The sequence below is a fragment of the Bufo bufo genome, chromosome 3 (assembly GCF_905171765.1).
Source record: "Bufo bufo chromosome 3, aBufBuf1.1, whole genome shotgun sequence".
NCBI lineage: Eukaryota > Metazoa > Chordata > Amphibia > Anura > Bufonidae > Bufo > Bufo bufo.
In genome coordinates this window covers 81,626,432-81,640,720 of record NC_053391.1, presented here as the reverse complement: position 1 = coordinate 81,640,720, position 14,289 = coordinate 81,626,432, and positions in this window count along the sequence as shown.

Here is a 14,289-nt window from a genome sequence, read left to right as displayed (position 1 = left end):
TTCAAATCACCCCCCTTTCCTTACAAAAAAAATACTTAACTAATAAAAAAAAATAAACATCATGGTCATCGCCACATGCGAAAATATAACAATGGCGTAAGGGGAAAAAAATAAAAACAGCCACTTTGCCAATTTTTGTCACTTCAACTCAATATTTTTTTTATAAAAAGTGATCAAAAAGTTACACACTTCAAATTGGTATCACTGAAAAGTACAGTTTTTTTTTTTCTCAAAGGTTTAAATTATATATTTTTTTTGTATTAAAACGCAAGAAAGATTATACAAGTGTGGAATGATTGTAACCGTACTGACCTGGATAATGAAGATAACAGGCCAATTTTACCGCATAGTGTACAGTGTAAAAAAATAAAAAACTTTTGTCAGAATTGTGTTTTTTCCCAGTTCTACCCCATTTGGAATTTTTTCCCCACTACATGGTATGCAACCGTAAATGATGCCATTAGAAAGTATAACTTGTCCTGCAAAAAATAAGCCTCATAAGGTTATGTAAACGGAATAATTACAAAGTTAGGACTATGGGAAGGCAGGGAGTGAAAAACAAACAAGCAAAAATGGAAAATCTCAGGGTCCTCCGAGGGTTAATAGTTTAAATGTATTCTGCAGGAGGACAACGACCCTAATCATACAGTCAACGTCATTAAGAACTATCCTCAGTGCAAGGGCTCATGCACACGGCCTTTGGTCGGCTGTTCCGTGCACAGGGAACCACAATTTGCACGGACAACATCCGTGTGGATTCCGCAGACAGATCCAGACCCGTAGTGCTTCCATGGGGTTCTGCGCCTCTGTTCCGCACCAGTCCTTCCAGATTCCGGACCCATTCAAGTGAAAGGGTCGGCATCCGTGATGCTGGGTGCACACGGCAGGTGACTGGATATAGCGGACCTGCTGTTTGCAGGCTGCAATACGGGCACTGAGCCCTAAGGAAGAGTCTCTGAAGTGATGATATGGCCCCCGCAGAGTCCTGATTTCAACATCATTGAGTCTGTCTGGGATTACATGAAGAGACAGAATGAGCAAGTCTACATCCAGAGAAGAGCTGTGGTTAGTTCTCCGAGATGTCTGAAGCAACCTCCCTGAGTTCACACCAAACATTGATTGGATTTAGATATCTCTTTTTTTTCCATTCAATTAGCATTTTGTTAATTAATAAAATTAACACTTCTATTTTTGAAAGCATTCTTACTTTGCAGCATGTTTTTCACACTTGCCTAAAACTTTTGTGCAGTACAGTATAATCAAAATAAATGTTAGCAATAAGAGCCAGGCAGCTGCCGCCAAGGCAAATAAGGTCATGGGATGTAAGTAGTGACTCTGTACACCGAATACTGTGTACAGCTTGGGTCGGCCAAATAAATTACATTTATTTGTAACAACTAACAAGCCTTGACTTTAATAACTTTTTAAAGGAAACTTGTCAGCTCCAAAAGAGCCCCAATCTAGAGTAAACAGTGTATGTGGTGCTGAATCCGGTTACATAATTATTTTCTTCATAGGCACTTGCATCATACCGCCCAACCTTTTGGATGTGTAAAGAGGGCCTGTCAGGACTTGAACCCAGGGACTCCTGTGTCCCAGGCTGCAGCTCTCCCAACTGAGCTATTCAGCCTTCTGGACATCTCATGTGCTGTGCTGTGCTGTGCTGTGCTGTGCTGTGCTGTGCTGTGCTGTGCTGTGCTGTGCTGTGCTGTGCTGTGCTGTGCTGAACTGAACTGAACTGAACTGAACTGAACTGAACTGAACTGAACTGAAGCGAAGCCTACCGAATCCTACCGAAGCCTACCGAATCCTACCGAAGCCTACCGAAGCCTACAGTTACCTGTGCCTCTAGTTTCAGTTTCCCGCCTCCCTGTTTGCTCCACCCTGTTCCTTGATTGATTACTATTTAAATCCAGCCTTGCACTTCCTGCCTTGCGAGATTATTGTGCTCCTCAGCCTGTAATCAAGCTAGTCTCTCCATGCTCCTCTGCCAAATACTGACGCTTATCTGTGCATCGACCACTGGCTTCCTCCTGACTACGATATCAGCCTTGCAAACTAGACCCGGAACGTGAAAGATCCACTTTTCCTGCATATGTATACAATTCAATAGTTTTTTTTTTTTTACGCGCAAAAATTTATCTGAATATTTAAATTTCTAAAATCCGAGTTGCATCAAATAATGAAATAATATGCAAGGTGGGCTTTAATATATAGATATGAACCAGGGAAACACTTTCTGAGTCAATACTGTAAATGGAATAATCCAAATCTATACCTGAGATAAAAAAAAAGGACATTTAAGTAGCAAAGAGGGACAGAGGGACTTGGGTCAAAAAGAGGGACACTTGGGAGATATTCTTGCATTCTGAGGAGTCCCCTCAATATATTTTACTACTGGTTTATTAGAGCACAGCGTTTAAAAGCAAATGGGTATGAAGATAACAATAACGTAACCGGAACAGCATTGCTTGCACTATACACCGGTTACTCTAGTTGGGAAGGTGTTTTGGAGATGACAGATCCCCTTTAAATGGTTCAGACTAATAAAAGCTATCCTGTTGTTTAGAATACTCATATTATTGCTTGAAAACGTTTCACTGTGTTAAAAAGGTTTTCCCATCTCAGACAATGGGGGCATATCGCTGGGACCTGCACCTACAATGAGAACGGAGCAGGGAAATGAACGGAGGGCACACTGTGCATGCGCAGCCACCCTCTATTTATTTCTATGGGACCGCCGAAAATAGCCGATTTCTGTCTGCCCCATAGAGATGAATGGGACAGAGGCCGCGCTTGTGCGGTGCACTCCCATTCACTTCAATGGGAGCAGCGCTTGGTGTTGGACGGAGCCCGGGAAATCAGGGGTCCTCCAGCCACAGCTCTCCCCGCACCGTTCTCGTGGGACCCGTACCTATTAGACAATGGGGGTATATCCTAGCGATATGCCCCCATCGTTTGAGATGGGAATACCCCTTTAAGCTAGGTTCACTACAGTGCTTGTATTTCTGGTTTTCTATGCAATTATCGGAACTAAATAATGAAAATAATAGCAGTTCTGGATGTGTTACATGACAAACACCAACAGTGCCCGACTAACCTCATAGACTACAATGGGTTCCATGGAATTTCCATCATGGCATCCTTAATTTCTGATGGAATCAATCATTCGATCATCATAATTACTTTACTATCATCCCGACCAGGGTTCTAAGTTTTTACTGAAATATCGATGTGTAGTTGTGATGATCAGTTCAATTATTTAAAGTCTACCTCCACCCTTCGTATCTCTAGTAGTACAGACACCCTTTCTGCACAACTGTGCTCTTCTCTCCTAGACTTTTATATCCAGCAAGAAGAAGCCTCATCGAGCTGTTTCTATTAAATCAATAGAAGCTTTGCAGCAGAGACCTCTGCATCCTACTAGCTATACAGGGTGTGAAGGTAACAGTTGCCTCTAGGTTGTGGTGTCTGAAAAGGTTCTTCTGCCACGTAAGAAGACATCAGTATTATAACTGGCACAAGATAGTTAGGGGCTCTGTTACAGATTTTGTATTGGGTCCCAGGTGCTTCAAGTTACATCTCCTTTGTGCCTCCTTTAATTTATAGAACTTTCCTTCTCTGGTTCTCCCATGTGCCTGATGACTTTCTCCATTTCTCCTGAAAGAGGTTTCCAGGCATACAACATTTATGACCTATCCTCAGATTATCAACATCAACTCTCATGTGTAAAACCATGCAGTTCTTCTATGTGTTCAACACCACTTTTTTCCTATGTTTTGCATGTGGTCTAAAAGAATACATTCGCTCATTTTTACACCACAGCAATTTTTCCTTTTTTCATGTGACCAGATATCACTTTAAACTCTATAGTGCATTAAGAAATTTACTACAGACAAAGCATTTTTGCCATTGTATTTGTGTGTTTTGGTCATTTTGGTCAAAACGCTTCAAGGTCTTGATATGGTTTTTTTCAAGCATGTTTCTCATAGGAAGTTGTTTAACAATTGGAAAACTCCTAAAAGAATAACTCTTCTAAGCACACAGTCGTACAGTTAAAAAAAAAAAAAAAAAGTCACAAAAATGAAGCATAAAAGGCACCAAGCTTAAAAGGCACCAAAAATATGCAAATATGTCACGGTGCGGTTTACTTTGACGGTTTTGGCCGTGTAGGCTGGCTGCATGCTCTCTTGCATACTGGCTGCAGGCCGAAACCTGTGTATACTGGTTGCTTGGGGCTGCATGTTGGCTGCGGTATCTTGTGTAAATTATGCCCATGAATGTGTGTACTCCCTCTGGTCACACCTCCAGGAAGGTCCCGGTCTTGTTTCCTGCAGGTAGCAGACAAGTGCTTCGGGACCTTCCTGGAGGTGCGACCAGTGAGCACTCGGCCCAGTTCATCCCCACCACCAGGGGCTCTGTGAAGAACGGGGCTCACTAGCTCTCCGCCCTCTGGGTTTTCCCTCTATTCTGCTGGTGCACTTGGTTCTGTGGTAGGTCTACCAACTATTGCCTAACCTACATATATTGTACTGTCATGTTCTGTTATTATATGTGTAATAAAGTTTAGTTGGTCCTAGATGTCCCGGAGGTCTGCCTTGGGCCTTCGGCACGAGACAGTATGCATTACCAGGCGACACCACAAACAAGGGCAGATGGCAAAACCCCTGGGTCAGCATCAAGGGGCTACACCCAGTAAGGCACAAGACAGACTGACCTCCTGGGTGAGCAGCAAGGTGCTACACCCAGCAAGACACAAGACAGACTGACCCCAAGCCCCTCAGCTCACAGATGGATATAGCTGCCTAAAGAGTGCACCTGACAAGTCACACCCAGGAACAGATCAGGGGAAGTTAACCCCATCAGAACCAGGAGTTCCAGAACCATAGAACAAACAATACAGGCCACAGTTCACACACTCCACTGCAGCAAGCACGCAGTCCCAAGCAACCAGCATACACAGGAGTCAGCCTGCAGCCAGTACGCGAGGGAGCCTGCAGCCAGCCTACACGGCACCAGAGACAGGAACTGCACAGAGATGCAGACACAGGGAGTACACACATACATGGGCATAATTCACACAAGACACCGCAGCCAGGACTCAGCCCCAAGCTACCAGCATACTCAGGTTTTGGCCTGCAGCCAGTACGCAAGAGAGCATGCAGCCAGCCTACACGGCCAAAACTGTCACAGTGAACCGCACCGTGACAAAATAAAACATCATGTACAAAGGAAGCCTAAATTATATTGTTATGTCTGCTTATAGACTGACTGTTACTCATTTTAAAATTTACATTTCACATCATAGAACCTAAAAAATGACATCATTTCTTCTTTGAGGAACCAGGAAATGACATCACTCTCGCACTCAAACAGAACCAGGAAATGACATCACCCCATCCCTCAAGGACTTGTAATGATACACAAAAATGATGACAAGGTGCCTTGTGATGTTGCAGGCAGCTAATCTTTACGAGCCTTTAACAAGTATACATAAAACAAAATGGTAGATCTCTTTTTTATAAGAACAAAACTTATTTAATTAAATTACTTTCCTCTTCAAACTTAGGCCACTCCACTCTCTAACAGTCACTGAGAATGTTATGACCTTTTTCACTGCCCATAGTAATTGATTCTTCGTTTCATTTCCTATTTTCATCCTTGGTGAATATGAAGAAATGACGAATGGAGTAAATGGAGCAAAAATGTACAAAAAAAAACCTACAGCAACGGTTGGTTTTCTATAGAGTTAGAGCATAACACATGGTTTTTAATAAGTAGCAGATAAAACTTTATTTCATGGCAAAACAGAAACACTTCATTAGCCATGATTGGAAATTATAACAAAGTACTCATTAGCATTAAGATCTGCTTTGCACTGTTGTGAGGTTAGGATCAAGTCAGCAGTAAAATATTTAAGCCTAATTATGCAAATATAAAACACTGAGCTGTGACTCAAATCAACAGTGTTACAATTAATACATTTGCACTCTGTTTCGTAAACCATGCATAGTTTATTGTTCTGCAATAATAATGTGTCAGAGATGCCTTACCTAATGATGTGAGCGGCGCCCATTATCTGCAACTTTTACAGTTGTTTAGAGGAGCAAAACACATAAACATAATACAAATACTGGAGAAGTGGGTTTTAATGACCCCTCAGAACTGTCCATCATTCATAAGAGTGCCCAAAACTTACACTGTTACTTCAATTATGATATAGCCTTAAAGGGGTTTTCCAGTTTTTATCAGCATCACTAAGGGACCGCTACTTTTTCATGGCAGCCCAGTCTAAGCGCTGTGCAGCGGGAAGCGGGGCCTGGCTCTCACATGAATGGCCACCCTACCTGCCCCCTTAACTGTGACCTCCACATCACTCCGCTCCCTTAACAGTGTCATCCACAGCTCCTTGCCCCTTTAAAGCTGACCTATAGCAGTGAAGAAAAATAGCTGGGTTGTTATGGAAACCTGGTGTAAAACTGTGTGTATGTGGAGACTAAGGACCTGCGAGCCTTTATTGGCTTATAAGGGTCATATGACCAGGCTTCTATTGGATAATGCATTTTTGGGGAATATCTCAGGAACGATACGTGCTAGAGAGCTGAAACCTGGTCTAAAACCTTCCCAGACACCTGATGTACCTGTGTGCCAAATTTTGTGATTGTAAATGCGATGGTGCGGATTCCTTTAGTGGACATACATACATACACACATACACTCAGCTTTATATATTGTATATATATTTTATATCTATAGCTTTATATATTGCATATATATTATATATCTATATATATATTATTTATCTTCCCTTCTGGTCTGTGGTCACATGACCATGTCCATGCAGCTCTTTCTTATTTCCTGTGATGTTTTGTTCATAGGTAAAGCAGTGATAGGGGAGTGTCTATGTAACTAGCTCGGTGGGAGGAGCTATAAACCAGGTGGGCGTTGTTAGAGGCGGTGCTGGAGCTGTGGCAGAGGAAGTAGAAGTGCATCATGGGTTTGGTTGGATACAGCAACAGGAAGTGCTCCATACAGGATGAAAACAAACCAGAGGGATTGGTTCACATGGTGAAAACAGGTCAGGAGAGTCCAAATAGAAAAACAGAAGCATGGAGAAGATGTACATGAGGTAATCAACTACATGAGCATATCTGTTAAAAACCATAAACATCCCAAAAAAAAACTTTAACACGTTCAGGACCTTGGACAAGAATGTTCGTCCTAACTTGCAGGTACTTCAGGCACTAGGACGAGCTCGTTAAAGGGATATTCTGAACATAGAAAGTAATATGATATGTCACTGAAATATTCATCACTGAATGACTGGTGATGCCCAACTGCCCTGCAGGGAACATTACACTGGCCCTATATACTGATGTCCCTGCCTACAAAAACGGAATGGCCGCCCCGATAGGGGCAATCTAGTGTCAGGAACCTCCTATTCACCCTATATGTCCCTGACAAGGGATAGATACCACCACCTAATAGAAGACCTACTATAACTGTTTGTCCAGTATATAATGTCAGTGGTCCATATATACAGGGTGGGCCATTTATATGGATACACCTTAATAAAATGGGAATGGTTGGTGATATTAACTTCCTGTTTGTGGCACATTAGTATATGTGAGGGGGGAAACTTTTCAAGATGGGTGGTGACCATGGCGGCCATTTTGAAGTCGGCCATTTTGAATCCAACTTTTGTTTTTTCAATAGGAAGAGGGTCATTTGACACATCAAACTTATTGGGAATTTCACAAGAAAAACAATGGTGTGCTTGGTTTTAACGTAAATTTATTCTTTCATGAGTTATTTACAAGTTTCTGACCACTTATAAAATGTGTTCAATGTGCTGCCCATTGTGTTGGATTGTCAATGCAACCCTCTTCTCCCACTCTTCACACACTGATAGCAACACCACAGGAGAAATGCTAGCACAGGCTTCCAGTATCCGTAGTTTCAGGTGCTGCACATGTCGTATCTTCACAGCATAGACGATTGCCTTCAGATGATACGAGATGTGCAGCACCTGAAACTACGGATACTGGAAGCCTGTGCTAGCATTTCTCCTGCGGTGTTGCTATCAGTGTGTGATGAGTGGGAGAAGAGGGTTGCATTGACAATCCAACACAATGGGCAGCACATTGAACACATTTTGTAAGAGGTCAGAAACTTGTAAATAACTCATGAAAGAATAAAGTTACGTTAAAACCAAGCACACCATTGTTTTTCTTGTGAAATTCCCAATAAGTTTGATGTGTCAAATGACCCTCTTCCTATTGAAAAAACAAAAGTTGGATTCAAAATGGCCAACTTCAAAATGGCCGCCATGGTCACCACCCATCTTGAAAAGTTTCCCCCCTCACATATTAACTTCCTGTTTGTGGCACATTAGTATATGTGAGGGGGGAAACTTTTCAAGATGGGTGGTGACCATGGCGGCCATTTTGAAGTTGGCCATTTTGAATCCAACTTTTGTTTTTTCAATAGGAAGAGGGTCATTTGACACATCAAACTTATTGGGAATTTCACAAGAAAAACAATGGTGTGCTTGGTTTTAACGTAACTTTATTCTTTCATGAGTTATTTACAAGTTTCTGACCTCTTACAAAATGTGTTCAATGTTCTGCCCATTGTGTTGGATTGTCAATGCAACCCTCTTCTCCCACTCATCACACACTGATAGCAACACCGCAGGAGAAATGCTAGCGCAGGCTTCCAGTATCCGTAGTTTCAGGTGCTGCACATCTCGTATCATCTGAAGGCAATCGTCTATGCTGTGAAGATACGACATGTGCAGCACCTGAAACTACGGATACTGGAAGCCTGTGCTAGCATTTCTTCTGTGGTGTTGCTATCAGTGTGTGAAGAGTGGGAGAAGAGGGTTGCATTGACAATCCAACACAATGGGCAGCACATTGAACACATTTTATAAGTGGTCAGAAACTTGTAAATAACTCATGAAAGAATAAATTTACGTTAAAACCAAGCACACCATTGTTTTTCTTGTGAAATTCCCAATAAGTTTGATGTGTCAAATGACCCTCTTCCTATTGAAAAAACAAAAGTTGGATTCAAAATGGCCGACTTCAAAATGGCCGCCATGGTCACCACCCATCTTGAAAAGTTTCCCCCCTCACATATACTAATGTGCCACAAACAGGAAGTTAATATCACCAACCATTCCCATTTTATTAAGGTGTATCCATATAAATGGCCCACCCTGTACATCAAAAACAAAAAAATGACTAATATGTATGAGTATCATGCACATATCAAATCTACACCTATAAATCCAGTGGCATCAAGATTTTATGATTACCCCCAGATAACAAGAGCACATATGATATGTGCCAGATATTTTACTTTGTTCCAACGCGTTTCCCTGTCCCGTGTAACAGAGTCAGTTCATCAGGGGACCACATCAACAAAAATATCATCAACCTTTAAAAATAAAGGAAAGCTATATGTGCAAATCACAGTGCCCATATACTATCATACAGGATTGATTGGTCCAAAGACAAAACTACCACTTATGAATGAATTCAATATCTAATAACTGTGTGCATACAGCAGATAGTAAAAGCTTTAATGCTCACAGTATGATAATATAAAGAATTCAGCTAATGATGTGAAAAAACACTATCTATATACTTCCTAAAGAAGCAATAATCACCATTAGTAGATATATTCCATACAACTGGACTATATGCAGATATTGAAGATGAAGAATGAAGATATTGGTGAAAGCAATATACCAATATGTAGACTTAGGCTGATACTAAAGAGAGCAAGTCTGTAAGCTCAATAATATAAGTAACCAAGGAACATGTTATTATCCTTTCCTTATGTTACGTGTACTGCCCAGTGAGGGTCCAGTGGTGATAATAAATCAGCATATAGGCATTGGTGGTGCAGTGGTGGCCATCATGATGGAAGTTTGGTAGCTGTCCATCCATCCTTGGACAGCTACTAAACTTCTGACTGTGTTCAGCACGTGGCATGGAGTCCATATTGCCTCATTTGGAGGCTTGATTCATTTTTCCATCACATTGTGGTTGCACACTGTAGAAAAAAAAGACCCTCAAGCTTTTTCCTGTACTGTGCAAGCACGGCCATCGCTGCTGGATTGCAGAGTGGTCATAACCATGCAAATGAGCAGTGTACAATGTGATGGAAAAATGCATAAAGCCAGTAAAGGAGGCAATATGGACAATCACAATACATTAGTAAGTGCCTGGTATTAACTTTCTCTACATAATAAATGTAATTTGCTGAAGTGAGACAAACATTTAACAACAAATAGCAACAATGAACTCAGTGGCATTAAACTAACCCTTTTAGCATTAGTTAACCCTTTGCAGAGCTCTCTATATTCACTGCTATGCGATTTAAAAAACAGCTGAGCGCACCTACTTGGCTATTTAGGACATCCCATAGCAGTGAAAGAAGAAAGCTGCGCGGGGTCTTTTTCATTCTTGGCAGCATGTGTCAAGATCTTGTTCTCGAGAAAGGAGGTGGGATCTGCACCTATTGGATATTTATGGCCTGTTTGGTGAATATGCCAAAAATATCCAGATGAGACAACCCCTAAATGTCTAGGAAAGTCTATAGTGTACAGGGCAGCCATATAAAGTCAGCTGATATGTTGTAGAGAATAGAAGCTCTCACTCTGGTGGACCTGAGACATTTATATTTTATATGGCCACATATTCATTTGAATGGCCACCATGCTAGATTTCCACTGCAGCAGATGTTGTGTAATGGTATGGCCAGACATGGATTCCTCCAGCAATAACAGCTTTTCATCAGGAGTCGGAGAAGCTGAATCACAATGATCAGCTAATCGTCAGTCCAGAGGTTGTCTTCATGAGAAAACCCTAATCCTTACAAGAAGGTACTGGATTCCCTATAAAGTATTTTCAGGTGCTGGTATTCTAATATACAGCATGCCGCACAAAATAGTTGTCATGCGGTAGAGGAACTAAAGAAGAGCAGCAAGCTTGGGCAACCTACAAATCTTCAACTTGTGTGGGCAAATGTGACCTAGAATACCATATGAAACCTGTATGCCTCCATGCCCAACCGTATCTCATCTTGTATCCAGGCTAGAGCTGCCCAAAAGGGTATTAGAGCCTCTATTCAATCGTACAGTTTTCCCCGATAAATGTATCCTTTCACTCTAATATTATAATTAGTGATGAGCGAAGTTGTTTCGTTCAAAACTTCGGATTAATACTATACGGAGATCAGTCTTAAAATGTATGGGCTCTGATGATCCGAAGTTAGTTATTCGCGAAGTCGTGCATGACTTCATTGAATAAGGCTGAGTTCACATGACTGTTTAGCTTTCCGTTCTTCTGATCCGTCAGATGAAGAGAGAGAGAAAAAAAGGCTGATCCTGTTGCTGCATGCAGTACTTTTGTTTCCGTCTAAAAAAAAATGATCTCAGACGGAAATGGCTCAAACGGATGACAACTGATGCAACAGGATCTGTTTTTTTTTACAGGATCCAGTTTCTTTTTATCTCTCTCTTCTTCTGATGGATCAGAAGAACGGAAAGCTAAACGGTGATGTGAATGCACCCTAACTTTGGCAGTTGATTTTTATAGTGGAAAACCACTTTAAAACTTGAAACCGAACTTGGCTTTGGTCCGAGGTACCAGCAGATAGTGCCCGTCTTGATATCCCCTGCGCTGCCAAAGGATGCGCCTAATTTATGATGAGGCGCAGGGGTGAGGATGGCGATAAAGTGGGAGCTGTGACATTTTTTTTTTAAATTGTCACAACTTAGACTGGGCTTCCCAAATTTTTTAATCACACTCATGCTATTTAATTATTAGTTATCTTGATGTTGGCAACATGATTATATGGTTCACATTGATAAATTTTATATTGATTGTCCCTGAGTTATGGCAGCAGACGGGGCACTCTTGTGGGTGGCGCACGCTGAGCATCTGGCTGTTCCGGGATGTGTCCCACGGGTACTACGTGATGCGTGTTAGCGCTCCACCGTGGAATGCATGCCGGATATCCGGCTGTACGGTGAGCGCTCCCACTACAATCGCTCCTATCTGTCGGCACAGCTTTTTTACATTTGGGTGTATGTATTTTCCTTCCCTTCCCTATTCTTTATGGATGTTAACCCTTTTCTGCCAAATAGGGCTAGCTGAACATGTAGGAGGTCCCTATTAGATTACAGGATGTGATGTCGTGCGTTCCAGCATGGACATCCTGGAGGCACACGTGGGGCCACACATGTAGAGGTATTTTCATCAATTTTTTTTTAACTTACACTGATTGACATTCTTTATAAGGCTAGTGAGCACAGTATGCATTCATCCCCTGAGGAAGCAAAATGGGAAACGTGAGTCGAGGTCTGAACCACACTGGTCGGTATTATCTATTCCACTAAGTAGTCCTTGATGGATTTTGTATAGGATGTATGGCACTAGTCACTTTAGATTTATACATTTTATGTGGTAATTGGATCTTCCCCCATTATTTATCTGTCTCTCCACTTGGAGTTTATGGTATGTTTAGGTCGTACTTTGTGATTTGTGATACTATCTTTATTCTCTATTGTGGGAAAGGGAGATCTAATATTAGCACCATTTGTCTGGGGGTCTGGCTTTCTGACATTTGACATATCATTTGTGATTCTTTTTCTTTCCTGCTACTTTTTAACATATTCATTTTTCCAATATGTGATGAATAAAATATTTTCTTAGATTAATAGTTTGCTGTGGTGAGTTCATCTGTATATGCACAGCATTTACTTGGTTTGGAGCGATTGCAATTTCGAGATAATAAATCTCACCCAAAGATTTTTTATTCTAGATGAGAAAGTTGAATGTATACAGTGTGGTATGTGTCATTTAAAGGAATTTTCCTGGGCTTTATATAAATTCTCTGTTTCAGATAGCAATTGAGCTTCAGCCATACTTACACTTTTGTCATGTGACTAATTCCGCGATCTCAGCTGTAATCACATGACCACCACACTGGGCTCTCCGCTGAGGTTTGATTGGCGCAAACACACTCACTAGCTCACCCCACTTATAGATGCAATAAAATGAAATGGTCTTTTTGACACAGAAGCATTTAATTCAAGACTTACAATGAAAATCTGCTCAAGTCACATGCAAAATGAATAACCTCAGAATAACTTCTAAAATCAGTTTTTACTTCATGTAGCTTGCGGGCGCATTTCTCATGTCTTACCTTTCTTACGTAACACATACAGATCTAGCAGCCATGCAACATTTAAAATTGTGCAAGTTGCCTTTCAGTCGGTTCTCTCGGGATTTTTCCTGAGGAAGTGTCATACTGTAAGCATTTTTCATTTGCAGCTAGAACTCTTGCCAGCCACTCAATTACCTAGCAGTCTATTTGATACTTAGTAAATGACACATTATTATCTCACCTAGCGAGAGTTTGAAACTTTCTCCATAGATTAATGGGTGTAGCGGCCGCAAGATTATTATGAATGTAACTGTATTTTACTTTACTTCACAGTGATTTGTTTCTCTATACAAAGTTATAAATCTCCTCGGCTTTTATATGAAGTTTTTATAGTAGAGAATTAGAAAGTTAGGCCATCAGCATGGAGAAATTGGGATTAAGGGGGTCATCTAAGATAGGCGTATTTCAGACGCGAACAGCGGCGCAACGCTTAGTTGCACCGTTATCTGCTACTTCGCCCTGCTCACGGTAGGTCTAAAATTGTGGGCGTGGTGTGGACGGGGAAGGGGACAACCAGCAGGCCCGTCTCATTTACCATTCTCTACGCCTGTTTTAGGCGTAGAAAATGCTCTACATGTAAGACCGCTCAGAAGCAGTCTTACATTTAGGCCTGCACCTCTTCATAACTTCGGCAGATCCATGGCCAGTTTAGGGCTTTATTAAGACCGGCGTCTTAATAAATGTGCCGCTAAATGTTTAAAGATAGTGCTGAAAGAACCACTGACAACAAGAAAAGCCTAATGAAACCCTTAAAAGAATCAAAATGAATATTCACATATGATTTGCAAATATTATAACTAGAGATGAGCAAAGTTTTGAAAACTTTGATTTGCCCGATTCGCTGAAGTTTGCCAAGAAATTCGATTTGTTACGAGTACGAATTAATTCATGAATTGCTAATGCTATATATCAGGTATAACTGTACATGACAGTGGCTGAGAGAAAATAACTGTGAAAGTAGTGGCCCCATGAAAGAGTGTGGAGAGTGGCAGCAGCGGCAGTAACAGTAGTCCCATGACACAGTAGGGAGGGTGTCAGCAGCAG